Source organism: Myxine glutinosa, chromosome 1, assembly GCF_964187855.1.
Source record: "Myxine glutinosa chromosome 1, kmMyxGlut1.1, whole genome shotgun sequence".
Taxonomy (NCBI): Eukaryota; Metazoa; Chordata; class Myxini; order Myxiniformes; family Myxinidae; genus Myxine; species Myxine glutinosa.
Window position 1 is genome coordinate 193,264,074 of NC_136261.1, and position 25,088 is coordinate 193,289,161.

General features: G+C 48.5%; 1 protein-coding gene and 1 long non-coding RNA gene across 5 annotated transcripts in view; one reads left to right on the plus strand and one right to left on the minus strand.

Annotated features, from left to right (window-relative positions):
• LOC137416973 (caspase-8) overlaps window positions 1-5,085 on the minus strand; it is a 63,761-nt gene extending 58,676 nt beyond the window's left edge. Inside the window, exon 1 of one of the 4 annotated variants that reach the window (XM_078781832.1) lies at window positions 4,918-5,085. The gene's annotated coding sequence lies outside the window, so the exon portion shown is untranslated. Of the gene's footprint in view, window positions 1-3,510; window positions 3,675-4,615; window positions 4,718-4,826 lie in introns of those variants that run through there. The other 3 variants (XM_068102681.2, XM_078781840.1, XM_068102679.2) reach the window with 3 other exon arrangements.
• A 13,445-nt stretch (window positions 5,086-18,530) lies between these two features.
• The window catches only part of LOC137416974 (uncharacterized), an 84,659-nt gene continuing 78,101 nt past the window's right edge, over window positions 18,531-25,088 (plus strand). Inside the window, exon 1 of the long non-coding RNA XR_013624097.1 lies at window positions 18,531-18,572. This is a non-coding gene — a long non-coding RNA (uncharacterized LOC137416974). The remainder of the gene's footprint in view (window positions 18,573-25,088) is intronic.

The following is a 25,088-nucleotide window of genomic DNA, read 5'->3' on the forward strand; positions in this document are numbered from 1 at the left end:
GAACTTGTCCTTCTCTTCATCGCTCCGACCAACCTGCGGAGCATATCCCGAGATGACGTTCACCAAGAGCTTTCCACTCATCATTTTCACCATCATCAACCTATCACTCACTCAAGTCACACTCACCACACTGTCTACAAACTCCTCAGAAAACAGGACACCAACACCATTCACGCCCTCCGAGCACCCTTGCCACACAAACTTGTATTTCTGTCCCTGCCTACCCTTCACCATTCTCACACCACTTCCCTTCCATCTCGTCTCTTGCACACAACATATGTCCACTCTTCTTCTGACCAATACTTCCACCATTTCTCCTGATCTCCCTGTCATTGTCCCTACATTCCATGTCCCAAACCTCAGAAACCGATCGCCACTTCGGGCTGTACCCTGCCCATATGTAGTTGTAATTGTCATGGTTCTCTTTTTGAGGCAATGTTTTTTGTGTTGTATAGAGGACATATAACATGACACACTTTTTGAGGCCGGATACCCTTCCTGACGCCAACCCTCTTAGTTGCCTCCTACGACACGCAGGGATACGGTGTACCTATTCTAAACTAGGGTACACACCGGGATCATAATGGTCTCTATGACATGATCATTAACATATGTTATTCTGCATGAAGAGTCCTTTACAATGAGCCATGTCTCAATTTTTTCTATTCAGCACTTTCGGAGATATAGAGATGCAAAGTTTTTAGGTTTTTCCAAGATGGCACCCACACCACGTGACCTATGACGTCATAATAGTCATAAAATATTCTTTCGGTGGAGGTGCATCTATCATGAAAATTTCCTGTCAATTGGACCAACGGTTGCAAAGAAAATCATGTTTATTCTGTGCGGACAAACAAACAGACAGACAAACAGACTCAAATGCAATACCCTCTCCTCTGGCGAGGGCAACTATCAGGTGCTCGTGGAAATTCCACGCAGAATAAAATGTGACCAACAATACATTGGCAACCACGCAAAGAATGGTTAAATATCATGTGAATTTAATTTTGTCCAGCTATGTGCTACCTAAAGATGTTGCTTGATTACATCAAACCCCCCCCCTGCATCCCAACTCCCAAACTCCCCACCGCCCCCCCCCCCCCCCCCAAACGACAAGTCTTCAACCACCCCCTCAACCCTAAGGCTTCAATCCCCTCTCCACACCAAGTCCTCAACCCTCCTCTCTGCCCCACCACCACAAATGTGTCCACAACTACCCCATTCTTCCCGATCTTCAAAGTGAAAAGCCATATGTACATCATTAAAATGGTGGAATATGTAACTCTTGCCCTTCATATATCCACCTTATTATTATACAATTACCAACTTCACCTCATAACCTGCTTTCCGACCTTCCCAACTTTTGCAATCATCCCATTCACAATCTCGCTAGCAGCCAGATAAGTCTCGAGAGAAAAATTATGCAAACTACTTTCAGGTTCTCATTCACAAACAATCTCTTGAGATAGGTCCCATGGGAATGGCCACTCTCAAGTGATTGCGAGTAGCCCAATTGTGTTAATAAATGATCTTAGATTACTTATCTTATTTGTGGTGCAAAAAACACAAACACAAACACACCTCGTTTTTTTTCATATGTTCCTCACAATTCCTGTCTCTTTTATTCCACAAGACAAACATGTCTCTCACACACACACACACACACACACACACACACACACACACACACACACACACACACACACACACACACACACACACACACACACACACACACGACACACACACGACACACGACACACGACACACGCGACACACACGACACACGACACACGACACACGACACACGACACACGACACACGACACACACACAAAAAGAGGGTGGGGGGAGAAGATGGGCAGGGAGGGAATGGGGTGTGGAATGGGATGTGAGGGGTGGGTGACATGGGGGTGGGGAGGGGAGATCTGAGGTGGGGGGAAGGTGAGGAGGAAGGGACAAAGAGGAGGTGCAAGGCAAGGGGAGAAGGTGAGGAAAGAAGGTGAGGGGAGATGGCAAGGGAGGGAAGATGAGGGGCGGGGTAGAGGCAAATGGAGAGATAAAGGCGTGGGGGGGGGGGGGGGAGGCGATGGGTGGTGGGGGGGGGGGGGGGAGGCGATGGGTGGTGGGGGGGGGGAGGCGATGGGTGGTGGGGGGGGGAGGCGATGGGTGGTGGGGGGGGGGGGGAGGCGATGGGTGGTGGGGGGGGGGAGGCGATGGGTGGTGGGGGGGGGGGGAGGCGATGGGTGGTGGGGGGGGGGGGGGAGGCGATGGGTGGTGGGGGGGGGAGGCGATGGGTGATGGGGGGGGGGGGGGGAGGCGATGGGTGGGGGGGGGGAGGCGATGGGTGGTGGGGGGGGGGGGGGAGGCGATGGGTGGTGGGGGGGGGGGGCGATGGGTGGTGGGGGGGGGGGGGGAGGCGATGGGTGGTGGGGGGGGGGGATGGCGATGGGTGGTGGGGGGGGGGGGGGGAGGCGATGGGTGGTGGGGGGGGGAGGCGATGGGTGGTGGGGGGGGGAGGCGATGGGTGGTGGGGGGGGAGGCGATGGGTGGTGGGGGGGAGGCGATGGGTGGTGGGGGGGGGGGAGGCGATGGGTGGTGGGGGGGGAGGCGATGGGTGGTGGGGGGGGGGGGAGGCGATGGGTGGTGGGGGGGGGGGGGGAGGCGATGGGTGGTGGGGGGGGGAGCGATGGGTGGTGGGGGGGGGAGTGATGGGTGGTGGGGGGGGGGAGGCGATGGGTGGTGGGGGGGGAGGAGGCGATGGGTGGGGGGGGAGGCGATGGGTGGGGGGGGGGAGGCGATGGGTGGGGGGGGAGGCGATGGATGGTGGGGGGGGGAGGCGATGGGTGGTGGGGGGGGGAGGTGATGGGTGGGGGGGGGGAGGCGATGGGTGGTGGGGGGGGGGAGGCGATGGGTGGTGGGGGGGGGGGGAGGCGATGGGTGGTGGGGGGGGGAGGCGATGGGTGTGTGGGGGGGGGAGGCGATGGGTGGTGGGGGGGAGGCGAGGGTGGTGGGGGGGGGGAGGCGATGGGTGGTGGGGGGGGGGGAGGCGATGGGTTGTGGGGGGGGAGGCGATGGCTGGGAGGCGATGGCTGGGGGGCGATGACGAGGGCCTGGGGGGGCGAAGACGAGGGCTGGGGGGGCGAAGACGAGGCAGGGGGGCGAAGCGAGGGAGGGGGAGCGAGAGAGAAGTGGAGTGAGGGAACATGAAGAGTGGCGGAAGGGGGGAAGCAAAGAGGAGGAGGGGGGGAGGGAGACAAGGCGAAAGGAGAGGAGAAAAGTGGGGGGGGGAGCTCATTTGACAAAAGCGTTTCTGAGACATTTCACTCACACCAAAGGCAAAGCCAAAGCCAGAGTAAAAATGTAAACCCCCAAACATCAAAGCGTAAGAGTTAAAGATCACCTCGTTGTAAAGTTGAACAAACATGTTTCTGCCAAAGGGAAATATATTTTAAAAAGAAAGAAAAATAATTGTGTAAATAAAAATAAACTTATATCCTTTAGTCTTTACCGTAGCGAAGCGTCGATCTTCCCTCGGATTTCCTCGGATTTCCTCGGATCGATCCCTCGGATTACTTCCTGGTTTAATTTTTCATAATGACGCCGTTCTTTGAAATGGTTGTGGTTGTTGTTGTTTTTGTTTTTGTTGTTGTCGTTGTTGTCGCCCTTAAAAGACTGGAGTGTGGAAGTAAGATAAAACAAAACTCAAACGCAATTTCACTTGACCAAAAGCAACTCCTAAATATTCCCCTCCCCGCCCCCATTTTCTCCCCAACCCCAAAAAACCATAAACGGGCATGCGCAATAAAATCAAAAGGAATATTAATTTTTTTTAATTGTCTACAAATCGAGGTAATCACAGGTAAAAGGAGGGACTTTGGCTCCACCTATCTATTTAAATGGTACGTACGCAAATACTGTATGACGACATTTTAAACTCTGTCCCAGCACCTGTTACTCCCTTATTCCTCCTTTAAATCTACTTACTTTAAATAAGTAAGTTTCCCTTACTTTCGTTTAAGTTAATTTAGGGTAGCTAGGGTAGGGTCTAGGTAGGGTAGGTTCGGGTTGTTAGGGTTAGGGTAGGGTTGTTAGGGTTAAGGTTGTTAGGGTTAGGGTAGGGTTGTTAGGGTAGGGTAGTTAAGTAAGGGTAGGGTAGGTTGTTAGGGTAGGGTAGGGTTGTTAAGTAAGGGTAGGGTTGTTAGGGTTAGGTAGGGTAGGGTTTGGGTAGGGTAGTTAAGTAAGGGTAGGGTTGTTAGGGTTAGGTAGGGTTAGGGTTTGGGTAGGGTAGTTAAGTAAGGGTAGGGTTGCTAGGGTAGGGTAGGGTAGGGCAGTTACGTAAGGGTAGGGTAGGGTTTGGGTAGGGTAGTTAAGTAAGGGTAGGGTTGTTAGGGTAGGGTAGTTACGTAAGGGTAGGGTAGGGTAAGTAAAAAGTAAATTAAAAGTAAGTAATTTTCCTTACTTACTTTCCCGTACTTTCCTTCCCTTACTCCTTTAATTTCCTCTTACTCCCTCACATCTACTGTAAACCTTGACTTTCACAGCTCCACCAACACCCCGACCATACTTTTATGCATACGTATTAAATAAATGGCACCATGGCACCATGGCACAACCTTGGAATCTCTTCCAATATGAAACGAGCGATCTGCAGCAGGGAGCTGAGATAAGGAATAACTTGTATTCACAAACAAGGAGAACGTGGGGTACTTGAGTGGGGAAAGGTGGGAAAAGAGGGTGAAGAATAAAACAGAAGAGGAAGAAGCGTCACCGCTCAAATACCATAATGAGATGGATAAAATAAATAAATAAAGGAAGAGGACATACGTAAGACAGAGGACAAAAGATTATCGATAATGGGAAGATATCTACTGTTTCGAGCAAGGGTTCGCCTTCGCCAAATGGTTCACGTCGTCACCTCAAAAAAGGTTCACGTCGTCACCCCAAAAACGTCGAAACGTCGAGAGGCGAAGCCACGCCCAACTCTGCAATACCAAGCGGTGATTGGCTAATTCTATGGCCTTGATTTTTCCCGCGTACGTCGACGATGCGCTTCGTGCCAATGACGGGAAAAGCATCTCCAGGTAAAGGATTTTTTTACAGTCGCTTGCACTGTATATCACACAAAGTAATAGTGCACTGCACTGTATTACTGTACAATACACTGTATATTACATAAAGAGCAGAGTGCTTCGATTTTTCACGTTTTATTCGAAAGGTTGACTTCCGGTTCCGGGTTCCCTCACGTGTGACTGGTTTGAACTTCGAAAACTAAAAGTTACCCCTGACGGTTCGAGTCGAGCACACACGCGGTCTGGCAGTCCAACTACCATGTAAAGCGCTACAAGAAGCATTTTAAAGATAATTTACCAATTGTGATAAAAGTTTGGCTCAAATTAAATAAAAAAACAGGCTCTTTTATTATGTTACCGGTATCATTTTTTGAGGTTATTTTCTTGATAAGGTAAAAAAACTGAAGAATCACCCAATCATTTTTATTTATGAAGTTGCATTTTATTTAATTAATAGAGGAAACAGTTTCCATACCTGTTCACCAACATAATACAGTAGTGCTTCATACAGTATTTCATGGAATTCCAACGTTAGACAACCTTTCCCTGCAGCATTTTATGTTCGTGGGACGACGATACATTTACACGTGTGATGAAACCTGGCCGAATGAAAGCTGTGATACTGCAGGGATATTTCAGAGTAAAACTAGAACGACATTCAGTAGAGAGCACACCTCCGCCAGGTGAACAGTGTATGTTTTGTATCCCAATGATAGGCCGGATCTGGATTCGGACCTGAACCAAAATGGAATCGGCTTGTTCGTGTTGCCGAACCAACTCATCCACCAAGTTTTGTCATAAGTCGTCCACAACTTTTTGAGATATCCTGCTATATATAGTTTTTAGCCCGATCTCTCAAGGGTGAAGAATCAGTTTTAAAATTCTCTGATCCGCATCCACATTCAGATCTTCACCAAAATCGAATCATTTCGTCCTCGTCACACCCAACGTGTCGACCAAGTTTCGTCCGATTCTGTCCATAACTTTTTCAGATATTGTACTATATATAGTTTTTGGCCGTATCTCTCGATGGTGAAGAATCACTTAAAATTCTCTGATCCGAATTCGGATCTTCACCGATATTCAAATCATTTAGTCTGTGTCACGTATCCAAATTGCCCATCAAATTTCATCTGAATCCGTCCACAACTTTTTGAAATATCCTGTTCACAGACAAACAGACAAATCCACAGGGATGAAAACATAATCTCATTCCACCTTCGATAATTACACTATTCCTGTTCAGCTTCAGCAACATATACAACTACCTGTGAACAACTATCGTGGATGCATCTTCGCGGTGGTTGTACCCTCCAATGCAAGCCGGGGGCCAAATTCTGCCTTGCTGCCCTTGCTGGCCACCGAAGGTGGATGGAGGTTATGTTTTCACCCCTGTCTGTCTGTTTCTCTGTCTGTCTGTCTGTCTGTCTGTTTGTGAACAGGATATCTCAAAAAGTTGTGGACGGATTTGGACGAAATTTGGTGGACAAGTTTATGTGACAAGGATGAAATCTCTTCCAAATCCTGGTGGCGTCTTGTCAAATCTGTTTCTGGCGTTTGTTCCCCCTCAATCCCCTCCCTTACCTCAAACGGTGACACAGCTGACTCCGCACATGAAAAATCTGAATGCCTCAACTCTGTGTTTGCCTCTAAATCTTGTGTGCCAAACCCATCCCTCTCTGTACCCACCGTACCCAGTCGTACCCAGCTGCTCCTGGACTCTGTACCCTTTCCTCCTGACAAGGCGGACTTTCTCCAATAAGTCTTCATCCCTCTTATAAATTTGACACCATACCGAATTGCATTAGACGATTGTAGGTCATATGATGATCTTGTAGGGTTGGGAAAATCATTTCCTTCATAAGGCTGAGAAAGACCTCTCGATGATTTCTAACTGAATATTCGCTCTCCTAGCGGCATCTGCAGCATGGGAGCTGAACATTCAATTTGGACAAGTTCATAATCTGTCACTGCGGGGCCATTGAACAGAGCTGGTGAACATGCCCATATATTGATATCTGTCAGGCTGTGTTGGCCAATGGGCATGACTCAGATGGTTTGATGGGCCCTGCAGGACATTATAAAAGGCTGAGTGTCTATCAGCAGGTTGGTTGTTCATCTATGCTGCTTCTTATTTCCTACCTGCTTTGTAGTTCCTGTCTGGTCCTACATGGCCCGTGGTGGTTTGTGGTTCAGCTTCGCAACATAAGTGGTGGTGCGTGGTGAATATGGCTGGAGAAGCATGTAAGGTGTGGCGAGGAGTTCCCCTCTCCCCATTCCCTTCCCCTCCCCACACCCCCCCCCTACGCCCCTCCTATGGACCAATCCGTATGCACCCGAACCAAGACCCACACAGTGTGTATAAGCATGGCGTGTGCAGTAAGTTTCACTCTCTCTCTTATCTTCTTCTTCTTCTTCTCTCCCTGTCCTGTGATCCCTGAGTGAGTGCATAAGGTTTCTTGTTAAGCTTCCGTGGTGCCACGGGCGCGTTGGTTTATTGTACACCGTTCCTTTCCTATGCCATCTCCAGACATTGCAAATCGTCATTGCCGGGCACCAAAGGGGGCTCGGCAGTGACGCACGCTGAAAGAGAGTACTCAGTTTTCACTCTGGTTTCTTGTTTGTTTGTTTGTTTGTTTGTTGTACACCGCTCCTTTCCTATGCCATCTCCAGGCATTGCAAATCGTCATTGCCGGGCAACAAAGGGGGCTCGGCAGTGACGCACGCTGAAAGAGAGTACTGTGGCGGACACAAAAGCCCACTGGCGTGGTGACATCATTCCACGCACCAAGTGGGCGGTGGCCACGCACCAGGGGTAGGCGTGGCCTCATGATATACACCGGGCGCCCAGCCCGGAACAGTACAGTGTTACAGTGCAGTCTTACAATAAAGACGTTTATATGTTACCGCTTGTTCGTTTCCTCCTTGCTCACAAGCAGCGCGCGTAACGCCGCGCTTTACTGGTGACCCTCGACGTTGGATCTGCCGTAGCGATCCTTCCGAACACGACGCCATGGCAATGGCGATTAAACTTCCCGAATTTTGGGAGGCCCAGGCCGAGGTCTGGTTCGTTCAAGCCGAAGCCCAGTTTCAGCTTCGGCGCCTCACCAACGACGACCTGCGCTACTGCCATGTCGTCGCCTCCCTCGGGCCCGGCACGGCCGCTCGAGTTGTGTCCGTCCTTCGCCACCCACCGGACGGCCACAAGTACGAGACACTCAAGCGGCTACTCCTAGCCACGTTCGGCCTCACGGACGACGCACGTGCCGACCGCCTCCTGGATCTCCCCGAGCTCGGTGAGACGCGCCCATCGGTCCGAATGGACCATATGCTGTCCCTGTTGGGCGACGAGGCCCCCGGTTCGCTATTCCGGGCGCTTTTCCGTCGCCAACTTCCAGCGCAGGTTCGCCTCGCGTTGGCCGGGACCGGGCTAACGGAACCCCGAGCATTGGCGGCCGAGGCGGACAAGTACTTCGCCGCTTCGGACACGCGGGTGAGCGTTGGCGTGGCCGTCACGGCCTTCGACGCTGATGTTCCACAGCATCATCTTCTACAGCACGCTGAGGTTCAGCAGCATGCTGATACGCACCTCGTGAACGCCGCCACGCCCCGCCCACCGCCGCGGCGAAAACCGCCACCGCGGGGAAACCCGTCGACTCCACCGGCCTGGCGGAGCCAGCCGCGCTCCTCCAGCTCCACCACCTGGTGCTGGTTCCACGCCAAGTTCGGCCACGAAGCTCGGCGGTGTCATCCGCCGTGCTCCTTCAACGGGTCGGGAAATGCCCGGGCCGGCGCTCAATTGTGGCGATGAGCGCCGGCCGTTCGAGCAGCCTGCTGTTCATAACGGACACCTTCTCCGGGCGCCGTTACCTGTGCGACACGGGAGCGCAGGTGAGTGTCATTCCCGCCGGCACGTCAGACAAGCACGCCGCGGGTGGGGGCCCCGCGCTGCTTGCCGCGAACGGGACGCCCATCCGTACGTACGGAAAACGCTGCCTCTCTCTGCGGTTTGGAGGGCAGGTTTTCCGATGGACGTTCGTCACCGCCGACGTGCCCATGGCACTGCTTGGCGCGGACTTCCTGTGCGCTAATGGGCTCCTGGTCGACGTCAAGCGCAGACGGCTTGTCCAGGCCGAGACGTTCAGCTCGCTCGCTTGTGCTTTGCCCAGCTCAACGAGCGGCTTGCCAAGCGGCTTGCCGAACGATTCGGTTCCGGCCACGTTGGTCTGTACGCTTCCGGCAGCGGACGCATTCACCCGCCTCCTCGCCGGCTTCCCGGCCCTCACGCGGCCCACCTTCTCGGCGGGGGCCGTCAAGCACGGGGTGGCCCATCACATCCCCACCGTCGGGCCACCGGTCTATGCCCGGGCACGCCGCCTCGAGCCGACGAAGCTGGCGGTGGCAAAAGCGGAGTTCGCTACCCTGGAGCGACTCGGCATCGTTCGGCGCTCAGAGAGCGCTTGGGCGTCGCCGCTGCACATCGTGCCGAAGCCCGGCGGGGGATGGCGACCGTGCGGGGACTATCGCCGTCTCAATGACGCCACGACTCCCGACCGCTACCCCGTCCCCCACATTCAGGACTTTTCCGCCCGTTTGGCGGGCAGGTCCTTCTTCTCGAAGGTGGACCTCATACGCGGCTACCATCAGGTCCCCGTCAGGCCGGAGGACGTCCCGAAGACGGCGGTCATCACGCCATTCGGACTCTTCGAGTTCCTGCGCATGCCCTTCGGTCTGAAGAATGCGGCTCAGGCGTTCCAGCGACTGATGGACAGCGTCCTGCGCGACTTGGATTTTGTCTACGTCTACCTGGACGATATCCTCGTCGCCAGCGCGTCCCGCGAAGAGCACCTACGCCACCTCCGCACGCTCTTCGAACGCCTGGGCCAGCATGGCCTGATTGTGAACCCCGCAAAGTGCCGGTTCGGCGCCGCCACAATCGATTTTCTGGGGCACCGTGTCACCAGGCACGGCGCCGTCCCCCTGCCGGCCAAGGTGGAGGCGGTGAAGGGGTTTCCGCGCCCCCGCACGATCAGAGGGCTGCAGGAGTTCCTGGGCATGGTGAACTTTTACCATCGGTTCCTGCCCCGTATCGCCCAGCTCCTGCGCCCCCTGCACGAAGCTCTCCGAGGTAAGCCGGGCAAAGGCGACGTTACCTGGACCGAGCAGATGGACACGGCGTTCACGGGCGCGAAGCTCGCCTTGGCTAACGCCACCATGCTCGCGCACCCGGCGCCCGATGCACCGATCGCCCTCACCACCGATGCCTCGGACTACGCGGTGGGCGCGGTGCACGAGCAATGGGTGCGTGGAGCTTGGCAACCGCTGGCGTTCTTTAGCCGGCAGCTTCGCCCGCCCGAACGCCGTTACAGTACCTTCGACCGCGAGTTGCTCGGACTTCACTTGGCGGTCAGGCACTTCCGCCATCTGCTCGAGGGCCGGGCGTTCACTGCCTTCGTCGACCACAAGCCGCTGATCTTCGCGATGGGCAAGGTCACCGAGCCGTGGTCGGCCCGGCAGCAGCGTCACCTCTCGGCCGTGTCCGAGTACACGACGGACATCCAGCACGTCGCGGGGAAGGACAACCCGGTGGCGGATTGCCTTTCCCGGGCCGTCGCCCACGCAGTCCACCTCGGCATCGACTATGCCCGGATGGCAGCGGACCAGGCCGCTGACCCCGACGTCCAGGCCTTGCGGACCGCCGTCACGGGCCTCCGCGTCACCGAGGTGCCGTTCGACGGCGCGGGCGCGGCCCTCTTGTGCGACGTCTCCCTCGGGCGTCCTCGCCCCATTGTGCCCGCGGGCTGGCAGCGCCAGGTGTTTGACGCCATCCACGGCCTGTCCCACCCGGGCGCGAGGGCCTCCCAAAGGCTGATCGCCGACAAGTTCGTCTGGCATGGCCTCCGGAAGGCCGTCCGCGGCTGGGCCAGGACGTGCCTCGCGTGCCAGCGCGCCAAGGTGCACCGGCACACCCAGGCCCCGTTGGCCCCGTTCACGGTGCCGGAACGCCGGTTTGACCACGTCCACGTGGACCTGGTGGGACCTCTGCCCCCCTCGCGGGGTTTCACCTACGTCCTCACCATGGTGGACCGCACCACCCGGTGGCCGGAGGCCATGCCCTTGGCGTCGACAACGGCGGCCGATGTCGCGCAGGCTTTCATCGCCACCTGGGTCGCCCGGTTCGGCGCCCCCTCAGACATCTCATCCGACCGCGGCCCCAGTTCACCTCGGAGCTCTGGGGGGCGGTTGCGCAGGGGCTCGGGGTCCGGCTGCACCGAACCACGGCCTACCACCCCCAGGCTAACGGCCTGTGTGAGCGATTTCACCGCTCATTGAAGGCCGCGCTCCGGGCCACCCTCCGCGACGGCGGCTGGGTCGACAGGCTCCCCTGGGTCCTGCTGGGCCTCCGGACGGCGCCCAAGGAGGACCTGCGCGCATCCGCGGCGGAGTTGGTCTTCGGGCAACCGCTGCGGGTGCCGGGCGAGTTCCTCCCCGACTCCACGGCACCATGGTCCGCGGCACAGCAGCGCTCCGCTCTGCAAGAGACCGCCCAGAGGTTCGCCCCGGTGCCAACGGCATGCCACGGGCACCCACCGACGCACGTCGCCCCGGAGCTTCGCACGGCGGAGTACGTCTTCGTCCGCCACGATGCCCATCGGACACCACTGCGGCCCCCGTACGACGGGCCTTTCCGCGTGCTGGAGACCGGGGCGAAGCACTTCACCCTGGACATCGGCGGTACTCCTGACCGCGTTTCGGTAGACCGCCTCAAGCCGGCCCACCTCGATGTGGACCATCCACCGCCAGTGGCCCGACCCCCACGTCGGGGCCGCCCTCCTGCGGGCGGACCCCCGGCACCACCCAGCCCCGCCGCCACGGCGCCCCCCGGTCCTGCACCCATCCCAGGGGCAGCCAGGGGCATCCCACCTGGTATCCCTGCACCCCGGACGCCGCCGATCGCCAGGGGGCGCTTCGGCCGGGTCATTCGTCTGCCCCGCAAACTGGCCCTCCAGGTGCGCGGGAATTCTGGGGGGGCGCGTGTGGCGGACACAAAAGCCCACTGGCGTGGTGACATCATTCCACGCACCAAGTGGGCGGTGGCCACGCACCAGGGGTAGGCGTGGCCTCATGATATACACCGGGCGCCCAGCCCGGAACAGTACAGTGTTACAGTGCAGTCTTACAATAAAGACGTTTATATGTTACCGCTTGTCCGTTTCCTCCTTGCTCACAAGCAGCGCGCGTAACGCCGCGCTTTAGTACTCAGTTTTCACTCTGGTTTCTTGCTTTCTTGTTTGTTGTACACCGCTCCTTTCCTATGCCACCTCCAGGCATTGCAAATCGTCATTGCCGGGCACCGAAGGGGGCTCGGCAGTGACGCACGCTGAAAGAGAGTACTCAGTTTTCACTCTGGTTTCTTGTTTGTTTTCTTGGTTGTCCGGACGATATCTCAGCCATCCTTTGAGCTAGGAAGCTGAAATTTCGGCACAGTAGTGAGCAAGTCCTTTGTCAAATACGGTATTTTTTGTTTTTTGAATAATCAATTAATTGAGGAGTTATTTAATTATTAGCGTTTAATTAAGTACTTATTTAATTAATTAAATTTCATTTATCTTCTGACCATTATTAACTCAGGCACCTTTTGAGTTAGGAAGCTGATATTTGGACATGCCAATGACCAGGTGATTTGGCTGCAAAGGATATTTTTGATTTATTAATTAATCAATTAATCGATTAATTATTTAATTATTCGATTAATGACAAAAAAAATTTTTTTTTTTAAGTTACAGATTCTGATGAAATAGTGGTAGTTTATGTGTTCTCTGACCAAATTGATTAATAATTTAATTTTTTTATGATTATTATTTATTTATTTTCATTATTAATCATTTATTTATTTTCTTTCTCATTTGGCCAATATCTCAGGCACCTTTTGAGCTGGGAAGCTAATATTTGGACATGAGTGACCAAGTGATGTGGCTATCAAGGATATTTTTGATTTATTGATTAATCATTTCATCTATTAAGTATTTATTGATTAATCGATTAATTATTTATTGAGTAATCAATTAATTATTTAATTTTTTATAAATGACTTATTTAATTAAATTTCTAAAAGATACATCTTCGGATGAAGCACTAGTGGTTTAGTTATGCGATTAGCCAATTGATTATGAAAATATTTTGTGATAATCTTTTATTGATTTTAATTATACAATTAATCAATCAATTAGTGTACACCTCTCCCTCCCAATGCAGCCTCAATGAGCTGCACTGCGGTATTGCCGGGCGCCGGAGGCGCCCCGGCAATGCCGCGCTGCAGCATATTTAATTATTTGGCATGGGGCGGTGTACTTTGAATGTATGTGTACTTGTTTGTTTTCTTTCTTGGTTGTCCGGACGATATCTCAGCCATCCTTTGAGCTAGGAAGCTGAAATTTCGGCACAAGAGTGAGCAAGTCCTTTCTCAAAAACGGTATTATTTTTTTTTGATTAATCAATAAATTGAGGAGTTATTTAATTATTAGCGATTAATTAAGTACTTATTTAATTAATCAAATTTCCTTTCTCTTCTGACCATTAACTCAGGCACCTTTTGTTAGGAAGCTGTTATTTGGACATGCCAATGACCAGGTGATTTGGCTGCAAAGGCTATTTTTGATTTATTAATTAATCAATTAATCGATTAATTATTTAATTATTCGAGTAATGACAAAAAAAAATTTTTTTTTAAAGTTACAGATTCTGATGAAATAGTGGTAGTTTATGTGTTCTCTGACCAAATTGATTAATAATTTAATTTTTTTATGATTATTATTTATTTATTTTCATTATTTATCATTTATTTATTTTCTTTCTCATTTGGCCAATATCTCAGGCACCTTTTGAGCTGGGAAGCTAATATTTGGACATGAGTGACCAAGTGATGTGGCTATCAAGGATATTTTTGATTTATTGATTAATCATTTCATCTATTAATTATTTATTGATTAATCGAATAATTATTTATTGAGTAATCAATTAATTATTTCATTTTTTATAAATGACTTATTTAATTAAATTTCTAAAAGATACATCTTCGGATGAAGCACTAGTGGTTTAGTTATGCGATTAGCCAATTGATTATGAAAATATTTTGTGATAATCTTTTATTGATTTTAATTATACAATTAATCAATCAATTAGTGTACACCTCTCCCTCCCAATGCAGCCTCAATGAGCTGCACTGCGGTATTGCCGGGCGCCGGAGGCGCCCCGGCAATGCCACGCTGCAGCATATTTAATTATTTGGCATGGGGCGGTGTACTTTGAATGTATGTGTACTTGTTTGTTTGTTTGTTTTCTTTCTTGTTTGTTTGTCCGGACGATATCTCAGCCATCCTTTGAGCTAGGAAGCTGAAATTTCGGCACAATAGTGAGAAAGTGCTTTGTCAAAAACGATATATATATTTTTTTGATTAATCAATAAATTGAGGAGTTATTTAATTATTAGCGATTAATTAAGTACTTATTTAATTAATCAAATTTCCTTTCTCTTCTGACCATTAACTCAGGCACCTTTTGAGTTAGGAAGCTGATATTTGGACATGCCAATGACCAGGTGATTTGCCTGCAAAGGCTATTTTTGATTTATTAATTAATCAATTAATCGATTAATTATTTAATTATTCGATTAATGACAAAAATTTTTTTTTTTTTTTTAAAGTTACAGATTCTGATGAAATAGTGGTAGTTTATGTGTTCTCTGACCAAATTGATTAATAATTTAATTTTTTTATGATTATTATTTATTTATTTTCGTTATTAATCATTTATTTATTTTCTTTCTCATTTGGCCAATATCTCAGGCACCTTTGTAGCTGGGAAGCTAATATTTGGACATGAGTGACCAAGTGATGTGGCTATCAAGGATATTTTTGATTTATTGATTAATCATTTCATCTATTAATTATTTATTGATTAATCGATTAATTATTTATTGAGTAATCAATTAATTATTTAATTTTTTATAAATGACTTATTTAATTAAATTCCTAAAAGATACATCTTCGGATGAAGCACTAGTGGTTTAGTTATGCGATTAGCCAATTGATTATGAAAATATTTTGTGATAATCTTTTATTGATTTTAATTATACAATTAATCAATCAATTAGTGTACACCTCTCCCTCCCAATGCAGCCTCAATGAGCTGCACTGCGGTATTGCCGGGCGCCGGAGGCGCCCCGGTAAAGCCGCGCTGCAGCATATTTAATTATTTGGCATGGGGCGGTGTACTTTGAATGTATGTGTACTTGTTTATAACTCATTTGTTATCGTTTGGGATAACTTCTGTGTGGCCGGAATCACCATCTCCCACACCAACCGAGGTTTTCTTACAGATGCCTTTCATGCACACAACGTGGCTCAAAATTTGACTCCCCACTCTCCCTCATCTTAATATTCAGCACATGGCCAGATCCTGTCACATGCATCTCTGCAACCTATCCTATCCTATCCTCTCTCCATCAATGGTCACCACAATCAATCCATGCACCACAGTCAAATCAATTCATCAATTCATCAATTCATTTTCTCTTTCCTGGATTACTGGAACCAGTACTGCTGGTCTTCCTCTATCCCACAATTTCCTGTTGGAGACCATTTGAAACACCTCTTGCAGGCTACTTTCCCCAGACCTCACACTTCAACCCCTCACAATCATTCCTTGCCTTCCTCAGCTGGTTCCCATATGCTCCTGCATAACCAGTACAGTCCAATTACAAGGCACACTATAATATGATTTGTTTGAAGGAACAGCACTTTAGGTGGTCATCCAATTTTATCCAATTTCAAGTCCATGTAATTTTTGATTAAAAAATATCAAAATATGTTGAGCCATTGTAGAGAAATTAAAACTCCATTATGGCCAAATGGGACTTCTGTGTGGTGGTTGTGACATCATTCTCGTCTTAAGAATGTCCATCACAAGCAATTCGCCAAACATTATACGAATTTATTATATTTCCCTCCATGTGTGTTTAATCAACCGAATCGGTCGACCCGGGTAAGATGGCAGGAACAGACAGCAGACTTGATAAAGGAAATATAATAACTTAATGGACACAAGACAGACGATAACAGAACCCCGGACGCGAGAAGATAACACAAGAAGTACGCACACAACTTCACACCAAGCAAATGAACCCCAACTATGGGCCCCCACACACAACAACCATGAAAACAGAACCAGATAAGTATGGAAACAGGTGAATGGATAAAGCTCCTGGTGCAAGCAAAGGCAGAATGTTCTGGTAAGATCGGAGCAGAGCGCAGAGACGCTGCCAGTGTTCAAAAGCTGCATTCCAGCACTGAATAGAAGAGGCGATGTCAAGCACAGAATAGGAGGGAGTGTTGGAATGCTGAACTACTGCTTTTGTACACTCACCCTATCCCTTTTCCTCATTCCCAAGGTGACGATTTCAGGTCTCGCATGCCATGTGCCAGCCAATGACGACCATGGCATGTTAGAGGGCCAGCACCTCTCCTATAACTGTCCTTAATATTGTTAGGGTTACTACATGAACACAAAGGGTGCTACTGTCTTGCATTTTAACGATTGCTACCTCAAGATGCCTACCCAAATAACAGAACATTAGGCTTATTTCCAGAAGCCTAAACTTAAAGTAATGTTGCAGTTACTAAGGAGTTTTGATACGACTTGTTTCTAAATGCCAGGTGCTACTGACAAGAAATATTGAGAGCTGTCTTCCTGAAAATGGCAAGGTGACGTGAAGAACACTTAAAGATTTCAACCCAGGCCTTTTTTGGCACTCCTTGGGAATTTCTTCAACATTAAATTTGACTTGTGATCCACACATCCCAGGGAAACCCTTCAGGTATATAAGGACTCCTTGGAAGCCTCTCCTATACAAAGAATCTCGGTCTGTCACCGCCCTCACACCGCCCCCCCCTTCCTCCCCTCCCTCTTAAGCTGTTCACTCACACGGAACAACTCACAGCCCTCCCTACACCGTTCATTCACACGGAACAACTCACAGCCCTCCCTACACCGTTCATTCACACGGAACAACTCACAGCCCTCCTTACACAGTTCACTCACACAGAACAACTCACAGCCCTTTCTAAATCGTTCACTCGCACGGAACAACTCACAACCCTCCCTACACCATTCACTCACACGGAACAACTCACAGCTCTCCATACACCATTCACTCACACGGAACAACTCGCAGCCCTCTCTAAACCGTTCACTCACACGGAACAACTCATGGCCCTCCTTACACCGTTCACTCACACGGAACAACTCACAGCCCTCCCTACACCATTCACTCACACGGAACAACTCACAGCCCTCCCTACACCATTCACTCACACGGAACAACTCACAGCCCTCCCTACACCGTTCACTCACATGGAACAACTCACAGCCCTCCCTACACCATTCACTCACACGGAACAACTCACAGCCCTCCCTACACCGTTCACTCACACGGAACAACTCACAGCCCTCCCTACACCGTTCACTCACACGGAACAACTCACAGCCCTCCCTACACTGGTCCCTCACACGGAACAACTCATAGCCCTCCCTACACCGTTCACTCACACGGAACAACTCACAGCCCTCCCTACACCGTTCACTCACACGGAACAACTCACAGCCCTCCCTACACCGTTCACTCACACGGAACAACTCACAGCCCTCCCTACACCGTTCACTCACATGGAACAACTCACCACTCACACACTACTCTCGCACGATTCATTCCAGTTTTCCTTGATCTCTCCCACATACCACCAACCACGCTTCTTTAGTAAGAACAGAACAGATTACCAAGTTTGGACCATGTCCAGACAGCTATTTTCGTTTGTAAATTGAGCAACCACCTTGCTACAACCAGTGGTAGAAACCAGTAATCATTTTATTCACCCAATTTTTTTAGGCCGGCCAAGATCCGCTGCCGGTTCCAATTGGCCCATTTCCCCCCCTCCGCCCCCCCCCCCCCCCCACGGTTATCACCCATCATTGTGTGTCAGGTATGCATCATCTCGCTGCTTGTGGAATTTCAAAACTCTTTGGTCTAATTTGATGTATCTAATGTCTGCACATGTCATACGAATGTGACATTTTCAAGGAGGAATTGACTTTTGTTCAACTCCAAAGTATTTTCCATTTACAAACAAATATAGAGCTTCTGTAGTTTTTTTTCAGAGTAGGTTAATGCAAACATCGGACCCTTGTGCTACTTCACGGAGGATAACTCTAACCCTTTTCTAATGTTTGTAATGCATACTGGTGTAACCTCGATAAATTCTGAATTACAATTTTTACTTCCGCCACCAAAGGTGGATGGAGATTATGTTTTCACCCATGTCTGTCTCTGTTTGTTTGTGGACAGGATATCTCAGAAGTTGTGGAGGGATTGGGACGAAACATGATGGAGAGGTTGTGTGCGTGACGAGGATGAATCGATTCGATTTCGGTGAAGATCCAGATGCAGGTACGAGAATTTTTTAAAAATTTAAAGTGATTTTTCACCATTGAGTGATGGGACCAATGACGATATATATATCACGATATTTCAAAAAGTTGGGGACGAGTTATGACTAAACTAGGTGGACGAGTTAGTTTGGTGACGAGAACAAGCCGATTCGATTTTGGTTCAGGTCCGAATCCAGATCCGGACTATCATTGGGATACAAAACATAAACTGTTCAGCTTGGCGGAGGTGTCCTCTCCTCTCTCCTGGCGGAGGTGTCTGCTCTCCTCTCCTGGCGGAGGTGTCCTCTCCTCTCTCCTGGCGGAGGTGTCCTCTCCTCTCTCCTGGCGGAGGTGTCCGCTCTCCTCTCCTGGCGGAGGTGTCCTCTCTCCTCTCTCCTGGCGGAGGTGTCCTCTCTCCTCTCTCCTGGCGAAGGTGTCCTCTCTCCTCTCTCCTGGCGGAGGTGTCCTCTCTCCTGAGGCTGTCCTGGTTACACGTGTTTTTACTGAGTGACCATTCACAAAGATACACGATTCTGCCAAATGTCCTGGGCCACACATTATGCATTATTGACGATGCACAGCGATCTCTGGTGTGTAAGCCGTTGATGTCATATAGCGCCTTATTGTATCCTAAATCACAATGTGGACTCTTATCCTAAGATCTACCTTTTTTTTTCACTGTTAGAGGTGTGATTCTCCTCCATTCCTTGTATGATAGTCCATTTCCCTTAGGCCTTTCAGAATGTATCAAGCCAATATATCCCACAGACTCTGCTATCACATTTGTACAGCGTGTGCGCGCGTCATTCCGCTCTCGTTTAGTCCATTGGAGGACTGCAAAACCGTTGTATACATCACTATGTATCCCTCCCTGTAGGTTGCTGGGCCTTTCGTGCACTGGGTGCCTCGCTGGCCAGTGCAATGTGGTGACTGGCATGAGTTCAATGGGGCGGCGGCGGTGGTGGTGGTGGTGGTGGTAGTGGTGGGGGGGGGGAATAGTCAGATTCACTATGTTAACAAATATAATTTCGTTCAAATTTTTTGGGATTAGCAAACCTGTACATTTTTGGAATCATCAGAGCATGGAGAATCCGAAAATCAATGTTGGCATTTTCACAGACACCTGCATGGCCGCCATTTTGGATTTTCAAAATGGCTGCCATAAAATACATATTTTGCGCGATCTCGGCTTCTAGTCAACCTAGAGACTTAGTTAAATATGCTAATCCTATGTTTTCTGGGTCAAGGAATCCAATAAAGGCCTCAAAATAGTGCTCAGGATTATAGAAAAGCAACAAACATAGGTAATTGAAAACCATTGTCTTGTGGAGCTATGCTCGCACGATAAAGCCGGACAAAATGGACGACACCAGGAACGAAGTTTCACTGAGCTATTTATTTTAGCTCAACTCGAAAGAACTCGAAAGCACTGAATAGCCCGTTAACACGGGCGGCAATTTATATCAAAAGTTCACCACACAAAAGCCACGCCTCTCAGGCGGGGCGTGGTATGCAAATAAGTCAGCCACGCCTCTCAACGGGGCGTGGTATGCAAATCGAGAGTCCGCCCGGGCAAGGCAGGTCCGGGCGAGTCCGGGCACGTAACCGCCCGCCGGTTACGTCATCGGCTGGTGCAAGGTGATTGCGTCATGCTTCCGGTAACCGCTACAGTCTTTATATTTGTGATATAACTGTATTACATAAATCATAATACATGATATTGCAAGTCCTTTGAAGTTATAGGTATGGGTTTATAAAGCAAGAAAGCAGCCTTGTTAGTATCAGATTGAACTATAAGTCCCATAAACAGGATCTACGAGATCTATACCGTTCAGGAATATGCTTTTACAGATCTTCATCACTGTCCTGAGTGTCATGTTCGCAAAGGTGTTTACGCAAATGCCAACATTAATTTTTGGATTCCTCATGCTCTGAATATTCCAAAAATGTATAGTTTTGCTAATCTCCAAAAATTTTGAACGAAAAAACATGGTGAACCTGACTAGAAAGGGGTTATGGCAGGAATGAATAAAGTTGCCAGTGACATTTGCCTATTCCTTGTGAAAGACACCACGGGATCTTTAACATCCACCATCAAGCAATACTGACAAACAAGACCCAGCTTAAGGTCCTATGTGACTGTGAGAGATCAGGGTGACAGTTTATGATTGGGTTGGGAATCAAAGCTCAAGGCCAAGTGTGCTACCTGTGAGCTATCCTGCCAGCCTAACAATTTTTACCTGGAATTATCATTTCACAAAATCTGTTTCCACTTTTCAAAGGCCCAGGATATCCATTTGTTTCACTGTGTGCCATGTGACCTCATACACTGACCACATTGATAAAATCTGTGTGCTGCTGCTTTTGCTTGGTATTCCATGGAATACATGTCTTGATGAACTATGCTTGTCTTTCATCTTAATGACTCCCCAAACCTGAATATCATCACTAATTTTGAACATCTGTTTACAATCTATTGCATGAGTCCCTTTTCCTCTTCAAGTGATTTTCAATGCTCTGCCAGATCTATCGTCAGAGTCAATGTGGCCTGTATCGTCTTTGACTTCCTGATCACACCCCAACAGTTGATTTGGGGGTGGTTAAGATGGTTTAAAACTTTAAATCATCTTAGTACAGGTGGCCACTCACTGACAGGTGATTATTACTTGCATAATCGAAGATTTTTCAAGTATATTGGTCGGGTGCGTTTGTGGTTCTGTCTGTCTGTCTGTCTGTCTGTCTGTTTGTTTGTTTGTCACCGGCCTGCAGGTCACAATTCTAAACCGATCGTCACGAAACTTCACCAAGATGTATAGGTCGTCCCAATTGAGAAACCTGTTGTTTTTGGGATCAAAAGGCCAAAAGGTCAACATAGGCCAAAGGTCACCAACTTTGCTAAATTTCTAAAATCCTCAATTTTCATCCGATTTACTTGAAATTTGAAAAGGACTTGCATATCTGGTCACTGAATTCAACCACCAAGTATATTTGAGGTTAACATAGGCCAAAAGGTCAACATAGGCCAAATTTCTAAAATCCTCAATTTTCATCCGATTGACTTGAAATTTGAAGAGGACTTGCATATCTGGTGACTGAATTCAACCACCAAGTATTCTTGAGGTCAACATAGGCCAAAAGGTCAACATAGGTCACATTTCTAAAATCCTCAATTTTCATCCGATTGACTTGAAATTTGAAGAGGACTTGCATATCTGGTCACTGAATGCAACCACCAAGTATATTTGAGGTCAACATAGGCCAAAAGGTCAACATAGGCCGAATTTCTAAAATCACCAATTTTCACTTGATTGACTTGAAATTCTAAGAGGATTTACATATATGGTCACTGAATTCAACCACCAACTATTTTTGAGGTCAACATAGGCCAAAAGGTCAACATAGGCCAAGTTTTTAAAATCCTCAATTTTCATCCGATTGACTTGAGAATTGAACAGCATTTGCACATCGAGTCACTAAATAGGGAAACTAACTATTTTTGAGGTCAAAAGGTCAAAGGTCAACTCAAGGTCAACCTTCCAAAATCATCATTTTTCATCTGAAAAATAGTCACTTTTCTTCCTATTGACCGAGCTTTGATCAAGATTGTCAATTTTAATCTTCATGAAATGGACAATTTGCTGTATCAATGGGAAAAAAATTCTTGGCGAGGGGGGGGGGGGATTTTTCAAGTATTGTGCTCCGCATGACATCTTCTTGTTATTCTGTCTGTTTGTTTGTTTTTTGTTTGTCACCAGCCTACAGGTCACAATTTTCAACCGATCTTCACAAAACTTCACCAAATGGTGGAGTTGGTCATAAGCCAGAAGTCTATTGTTTTTGGGGTCAAATGTCAACATAGTCTTGTTGACGAGACCGGATAGGTCAACATAGTCTCGGAAACGAGAGTTTCTGCGAAGATCGGTTTTTTCTTGGGGGTAGGGGGCGGATTTTGGAAGTATCGTGCTCCGCATGATGTCTTCTTGTCATTCGTCATTGGTATTTTAACTCCTTTCTTTTTAAATAGATGTTTTGAACTGACTGATTAAACTCTTCCCTTCAAATTTGAACTATGTTTGTGGATGCCGTGGCGTAGTTAGGGTTTGTGGCGCCCGGGGCCAAAGGTAAATTTTAGCGCCCCTTGCCTAGCAAGGTCAGGAATTTATATTGGGGAGGCACATGAAAGAGCTCGAAGCTTCCCCCAGTATCTCATCAGCAGAGGTGAGCTCTCCTACTCTTCCCAAAGAACACCGTGGGATCTTTAACGTCCACCAACAACAACTAAACTAAAAAGGACTGAGCAGGAGCAGACTGAGGAGAGCAAGCTAAGAGGCAGAATAGAGAAGGTTCAGGAGAAACACCGGCAGAAAAGATTCGCTGCTCACGGCTGAAATCACGAGTGCGAGTGAGTGGCTCTGGGATGATTCTCAGATGAGGCGGTTACTGAGAGCTGCCTATTTGTTGAGAACATACAGCACGCATGTATCCAGGTCATGCCATGCAGACGGAAGCTCATTTATCAAGTGCTGTCTGGCACTCCGAGTCATGATATATCATGCTTCAGGAACTGAGCGAAATTTTGTGAATGTGTATTATAATGTGCACTCCCTGCACCTGTTCCAGCATGCATTCTGAATTTGAAACTTGCGCCAGGTTTGACGATCAGTCAGAGGCGGATTAGTTTGACGATCCTTGTAGAGTGACAGATTGAGACGAGCTTGTACCGTATAGAAAGACAATTGTTACATTTACAGACCAACATTTAATTAATTACAGATTGGCAGACAGAGATGCAGCTGATGTCTGCCTGTCAATGGGATGGGATAATTACTGTACGTACAACATAATGTGAAGTCATCTGCAAAAAGGTAGAAAGGATTTTACAGAGTATTGGAGAGGTTGTTTATTAAACATGAGGAACAAGACCAGACAAAGTCCAACACACTATACATTGGGACACTCCAATCTCGAAGAGAGGAGAGGCTCTCCTCCGGTTACAGCTGTTCTGGGTTATTACTTAAATTCATGATTATATACATTGGAAAGATTATAACATTTGTAGCAAGGAAACCATGCAATGCATGGGTGTCAAAATGTCACCCAGAATGTCAAAATAATGTTTTGAGATGTTTTATGAGAACTCTCACCCACTTTAGAACATGTGCAGGGATCCCAAAAGCTGCGCAGAACATTTGATGGGGCTGGTCCAAAATTGTAGAAGCAGTACTGTGTAAAATCGGTGTACCTTTAATGATGATGACGAAGCTGATAACAATGACAATGGTGATGGTTTTGGCTGGAGAGGGAGAATTGGCTCTTGTATGCCATGCTGAAGGAAATTGGTTATTACAGAAGAATAGCAAAAAGTCTCGAGTGAACGTGCTGTGATGTTGACGGAAAAGTCAGTACACGGATAATGCTGAAACGGCGAAAGCGGGACCCCCTAATGTATCCACACATGGACAATTTCATTAACTGCAAAACTTCTTGAGAGACTGGATTCCTCGTTCTTTTTCCATCTTTGGTGAGAACATGCAGTCTTTTTGGGGATCCAATTTTTCAGTGCCACATAGAGCATTCCGTGGGCAAAACATTGGGTCTCAAGATTTATACCAACGTCTTGGAACGTCTGACCCTGTGCCTTGTTAATGGTCATGGCAAACGCTGGACGCAGTTTCAACATGTGGTAAATGGCGAAACTGTGAATGCCGAAACCGTGAATGAGTTTACAGAGAGAAAGAGAGAAAGAGAGAAAGAAAGAGAGAAAGAGAGAAAGAAAGAGAGAAAGAGAGAAAGAGAGAGAAAGAGAGAAAGAGAGAAAGAGAGAGAAAGAGAGAAAGAGAGAAAGAGAGAGAGAGAGAGAGAGAGAGAGAGAGAGAGAGAGAGAGAGAGAGAGAGAGAGAGAGAGAGAGAGAGAGAGAGAGAGAGCAGTTTTGTAGGAGTGGAAACTCAAAATCATAATTGTATTGAGAAATTTATGAAACCTCCCATCCACCTTGGGACACCCACTGGGACCCAAAGAGTTCCACAGAAAGTTTGGTGGGGGTAGCCCCAAAACTGAGGGAGTAGTTTGGGGACAGACAGACAGACAGATGGACAGACAGATAGACAGTACTGCTTTATCATGTGGAGATATGTGTTGTTTGGGTAGCTTGGTGTTGGCTTAGCGGTTAGGGTGCGGCTTGGGATCCTAGGATTCTGGGTTCGAATCCCGGTCGATTGCTGAATTAACACCAGGGGGGTTGACTCAGCCTGTCATTCTTCTGAGGTCGGCAAATTGAGTACCAGTTCACTGGTAATTCCCTTGTGTCGCAAGAGGCGACTAGCAGGGTTGGTGGCAGGAAGGGCATCCGGCCATAAAACATTGCTTCAAAAAAGGGACCAAGGTGCCCAAAAAAGGCCAACCCCTGCTCTGCGGGGAAAAATGGCCTCTAAAGATGGTCATGTATTGTTTGGGTATCAAACAACCTGTGATTCAAAGTTGTGAAATGCAAGTATACATACTTAAGAATCTGTGGATAATTGACTATTGATATGC